The sequence below is a fragment of the Musa acuminata genome, chromosome BXJ2-9 (assembly GCF_036884655.1).
Source record: "Musa acuminata AAA Group cultivar baxijiao chromosome BXJ2-9, Cavendish_Baxijiao_AAA, whole genome shotgun sequence".
NCBI classification, from domain to species: domain Eukaryota; kingdom Viridiplantae; phylum Streptophyta; class Magnoliopsida; order Zingiberales; family Musaceae; genus Musa; species Musa acuminata.
The window spans coordinates 45,712,638-45,718,713 of record NC_088346.1 but is presented as its reverse complement, the minus strand read 5'-3'; positions in this window follow the sequence as shown (position 1 = coordinate 45,718,713).

Genomic DNA, 6,076 nt, shown 5'->3' with positions numbered 1-6,076 from the left:
ATAGGCTCAGAATGTCAATTAGAATAAAGATTAAGGAATAACAATAGTTTCATTAGATAAAATTAGACACACAGATTGCATCCCATAATATTGAGTATAGAATTATTAAGTCATATAATGATTCTTTAATTTATCAATTCAATTAAAACTTATTTTTTAATTGCAATGAGCATATTGGATCACTTTTATTCCTGCCATTTATGTCAAATTGGTAAATTTTATTCTTAAAAATTTACGGATGAAAATTAATGATCAACTAAACTTTATGGAATTGATTAACATGAATGAAAGTTTATATATGACATTGAAGTTAAAGTTTATGGAATTGCAAGATATTATTTTTCTATCAAAAAGTTGTATTCTCTCCACATACCAATTATTTTTTATCAAATTAAGGAGAAAAATACCAAAGTTTTCTAATGGTTCATTGCATTATTAGCTTTACATCTTCATTTCTGTAATTACAAGAATATTCACTTTTATAATAGATAGTGCTATGATAATTTCTGAATTGTTATGGAAATTTAGGTACATATCAGGCTCATAATATATTAATGACTCAAGGGGTTCCTTGTGAATCAAATTAACTTGGCTTGACCATGAGGTTTACTTCTGTCATTATGATGATCCAACTATGTTCTATTCTTGAGATTTTTTTTTCCTGAGGGAATGGGACTATGAATAAATATGTTTGAATCCCTCAACAAGGAAACTTGTTTGGTGACCTGAAGCTCAGCCTGTAATACCATGATGATTCAACAATGTTGAATTCTTGAGATATGTTCTTTTTTCTGAAGATAGTGCCATGAATATGTGATAATTCTTCTGGAAATTTAGGTACATATCAAGCTCACAAAGCAAGAAAAATATTGAGTTGAAGGAGTATATAGATGGAAATACAAACTTATTCTGACCACTGTGGAAGGAAAAAATGAATAAAAAAGAAGTCAAGTCCACTGGAGGGCTCATAACTCATTATTTATTGGTATTATATGGAAATCAACAAGGATCATTGAATTCTTTTCCACATGTAAGTTGACATCCAGTCTATGAATTCAAAAGTTTAGATGTAATTGTTGAGATAAATGTGTGTGCATTGGATTATTCATGCCACTGATGAAGGTTTCCATGTTCAATTTGACACTGCTAAGATTTTGGACTGGAAGTCAGGGAAGTGCTTGGATTTATTAGATTATAGTGTTTCTCATGGAAGGTCATATATGACTGCATGGAGAATACAGAAAGCCGAGATGAGATGTAGGAGATGAGAGAAGGGATTGAGGTGAACTTTAGACCTTCCTTGAACTGTTGGATTACTGGATCATGGGAAGAAATTTAGTGGATATGAAATAGAGAGAGTTACAGATTGAATTCTGTGTAATTCAAAATGTTTACTGTTGAGTTTGCAAGGACTGGGAATGGTTTTATGCATGCATACTACAATCTTGGAAGTTGGATCAATACAATATGGGTTTGATGTCATTTGTCATGATGTTATCTATAGGACAATTGATTCATGTAATTGATAGGCTTGAATCAATAACCAAAATTCTTAGATTGAAGTTAATAGTAGTTACTAATCTGTTCTTACAAATCAACTTAATTGCTCTCCCACTTAAGGTTAGCATTAAATCCTAATCTAGTGCAGCCTCTAGGACTTTGATTCCTATTATGTCAATTATTATCAATTGACTTGTGTGAATATCTACATCTAGAATATCCATTCTTATTCATATCTCCTGGAAAGGGATTGTGTGAAGAGTGAGTTGAATTTACTTTTCCTTGTTTCTCCTGGAAAATATGACATGAGAGGACAATATTTTTGTTAGAGATCCTTCATTTTGGATTTGCCTTTTTTTCCCTCATATCTTTGGAAAAGCTAATAGGATGTCCATGGTGGAAAATGTGGTAAAAATATATATTGTTGGAAATATATGTTTATATTCTTTGACCTAAAGTCTCTCTGCAAATAATTTTTTTTATAAAAATTAGTAAATACACACACACACACACACACACACACACACACACATATATATATATATATATATCCAAATTCAGTATTTTCTATTTTATATCAAAATTAAATATTATATATATAGATCACTAGCCAATCCAATAGGTTTAAAATATACTAATTATGATGATAAGAATTGTAAGATATTTTATGTTTCAAACATTTCAAATTCAAACTAGTAATTGACATCCATGGTTTGTATTGGTCAACTTGAGTTTTTATAAACAGGACAATTTAATATTTGGATGGATTTGTATGCAACTGGCACTGATAGAGGCATGGAGACCTCTAAAAAATAATAGATGAAGTTGCAGGTCATACCACCTTCATAGAAATCAATCAAAACATGACATTTGATCCTCCTATGCTTAATACTGGTACCCTTTCTCTATCTGTCATCGGTGGCAATTGATCTAAAGTTGATCCAACTGCATTATTTGCCTTTCCACAATGCATTATTGGCATTAATTAGTCCCAAAAAATTGGACTGATCAACTTCTTCTCACCATCCTCAAGTCTTCTGGTTGACATCTGATTGCTGAAACTCTTGATCACACAGACTAGTCATGGAAGATTGGATGAAATCTTATTGTGAAGATGAAGATGAAACAGATGAACAATAGAACACTGAAGTGTAGTGCAAAGTGCAGAAATTGCCTTTGATTCTGCTGGTTGATCATCTAACAGAGTATCTTTACAATTTTCTGGTTTTGTTTTCCTAAATATTTCCTCTACATGTTTTCGATTTTTGAAGGAAGTTAAAGTTGGACAAGTCAACCAATTTTGATCCATGGAGGATATGGTGGTGATATAGCTTTGAGCCAAATGTTGTAAAGAGTGCATTTGAGCAGATCATTAAGCAGTATAGCATGATTAGAATTGACTGGTTGATTAGTTTTGGGAGGAAAAAGGACACAATTTTACATGATCTAATTTTGCTTTAGAAGTGATAGGAATTCTTTTGTGCTTTATATCTTGGAAGCAACTGGTAATGGTTTTCGACACAACTGTTATTATTTTTTTCTGTAATAATTTAGCCCAACTGATGCTAATGCTGCTAACTCCTTCCTTGTAAATCATAACAAAGATAAAGATTTTATTTTTCACATATTTCCTACAATTTTTTTTCCATGAAATTATACATGGAGAAAACAGATAAAAATGTGCAAAATAGTGACATTATGCATCTAAGATTTATGGTTGTTTCTCATAATAATATAGAATTGGTAAATACAAGAATGATAAGCAGATTCTATTTAGAGAATCTTAGTCATAATTTATTCAAGGATTTCAATAATCTGAAGAAAAATGCTACTGTGATCAAGACAACCAAAAATGGAAACAATAGTCAAATTAAATGAGAGATCATTAAGCTATGTTGTAAATCATGATTTGGTGGTGGCAGACAATGATTTTTGTGAAATATGAATAAGCTAGAAGAAATCATAAGATTCATGCTTGGAACACATCATGAAGGAATTTGATGGAGTGAGTGACTTGATAGAACATAAAAGAAAAATGAAAAGAGAAAAGTAGTTTCATGAAGGCAGGTTTCAAAGCAGAAACAAAGCAATTGGAGAAGTGTAAAAAACTGGCTCCACCCTTCAAAAGGAAGAAGAGAGCAAAAGCTTTTGCCCCTCCATTTGCAAGCAAGAGGAATACTGTCCTTTTCTCTTCTTCCTCTGTCCATGTCACTTCCCTGTTGGCACAGGAATCATTCACTCATTCTAGAGCTCATGCAGGAAGAAACACCATGAAAGTGCCCAACTTGACTTCATACACAATCCACATTAGAAGTATTGACAGAAATACCATGAAAGTGAATTCCCTGCTACACCAAACTAACCACAGTAGACATAGCACTCCTCAGATAAAAGGAGAAACAAGCCATCTACTACACCCTGTTGTTGTTGTTTCTTTTCTTCTGTGTATGTACAGAACATACCATCTATGTTTTCTTTCTCTCTCTCTCTCTCTCTTTTCTTTCTCACGAATCAAGAAAAAAAAACAAGAATTAGAGTCTCTCATGGGGGTATATGACAGTGTCTTCATATATATACACACACATACACATCAAAACCTCAATCTTCTCTGGTGTTTTTTCATGGATCAATGGGGAGCACCTCACTGCTTCAGTCTCAATGAGGGTGAGTGTGACTCCACCAGGATCGACCAAAGGATCTGAACATCCTCGCATTGGCATGACTTCACATCCTCATACAGGATGTATATCCCTCTCTCTGCCATGAAAAGAAAGCACACAATGAACACAAAAGGATTCTGAGAAGAACACATGAAATGGTCCAATTCTTGCTCATTTTTCTTGGATTTTTCTCCACATAGAACACAAACTTAGTGCATGGAAGAGATTACATGGAGTAGAGGATCATAACATACTCTTTTTGTTAGCAGAATGCCGGCGAAACCAGAGCCTCTTGAGAGGGGAGAAGAGGGAATGAAGCCACCCCATAGGAAGGAGGTGGTAGCTGCACTACTGTTCCATTTTTGGCAGGGTGAATTTGTATGTGAGTTGGGAGATGAGTTGAAGGAGGAGGATGGAGAGTCAAGTAATAGCCTGGTTTGCTTTTAGGCAGGGGTGAAGTCTCTTTCACAGTGTCTCCTGCACCAAAAGAATTCATGACCACAACGCAATCATGAATCACATATTGTCTTGGTACCATGTCGCTGTCCCCCTCCCACTCTTCTCTCTGAAGCTCTCCTTGTCTCACTTCACCAGGAAAGCTATCTCTTGCTTGCTAGACCATGAATCAGCCGAGACCATGTACATGCCTCAGCAATTAGTCTTTAAGATCAAGACAGATGAATAGTCTTCCAACACTAGAGAAGATGGTATCAGCTAATTAGGCCTTTTAGGCATCCCATTATTTTCTTCTTTAAGGGTAACATTGGTGCAGCTGGTCCATCACTCTTAAATTGTCATGACAAGCCAGGGGTCTCTTGCAGGAGAACCCTTTTGAACCTAAAATTCGGATGATATGCGACTGCTATATCGAATAAATCAGAGGAAAAAAAAGAGAAAAAAATACTATTAAAATATGCCATAAGAAGATGTGATTACCAATAGACTACACCTAGAACATTTAATTAAAATGCAATTAAATAGTAGAACATGGTACAAGGATTTGGCACAAACACCTTGTTTTTGCAACTGACTTATCTCTCTGTAAACGTTGATAATTTTTGCCTGACTTTGTCACATTAGCATCATGTTTCAAAACTTGGATTCTTCTTATTTTTTATCTTTCATGGAGAAGTAATTTTCAGAATCCTCAAAATCCACTCCTGATATGAATGCTGTGCCAACCAAGATGGTGAGTGGAATCTTTTCTTATAGACATCTGCACTGAGACTTTGCTTGATTTCTACCAGATCATATCTGAAGGGACACAAGGCAGAGGACTGCAATTCTCTAAATTATATACACCAACATGTGATTGCAGCAATCTTCTTTGGAGATTCAAATCTTGTTTATATCACTTCTTTGGAAATAAAAAAAATATATAGTTCACACATGGAAAATGACAATAAAAATTCAAAGAAAAAATAATTGCTGAAAACAAAGAGTGAATTGACAGTGTAGGGACTAGATAAAGGGATTTACTGAGCTTACTTTTGACATGATTTTGCTGCAAGGAAATAAAAAAAAGTAATGCACTTGCAAGCAGGAGAAGATAGTGAAAATACTCAGTAGGAATCAAATGCAATGACCTCATGGTGGTATAAAATAATTGGGCTAAACTTGAACTGATAGAGGATTCTACTTCAAGATACAATGTCTTCTTTCATTAAACAGATACTTGGAGATGCTGACATCTCCAAGATGATCAGCCTCAACAACAGTGTCTTGTAAAATTAGCCTCAACAGTGTGTCTTGTCACAAGATCATCAAGGTTAATGTTGAGCAAGGTTGAGAACTTCTACAAATATGTCAAGGGATACTATCATGCAACATATGAAGGATGGACCTCAAGATAATGCTAATTGTAACTTGTTATTTGCTATAATGGTAGTCATATAATGGAAATGACTGCCGAGATT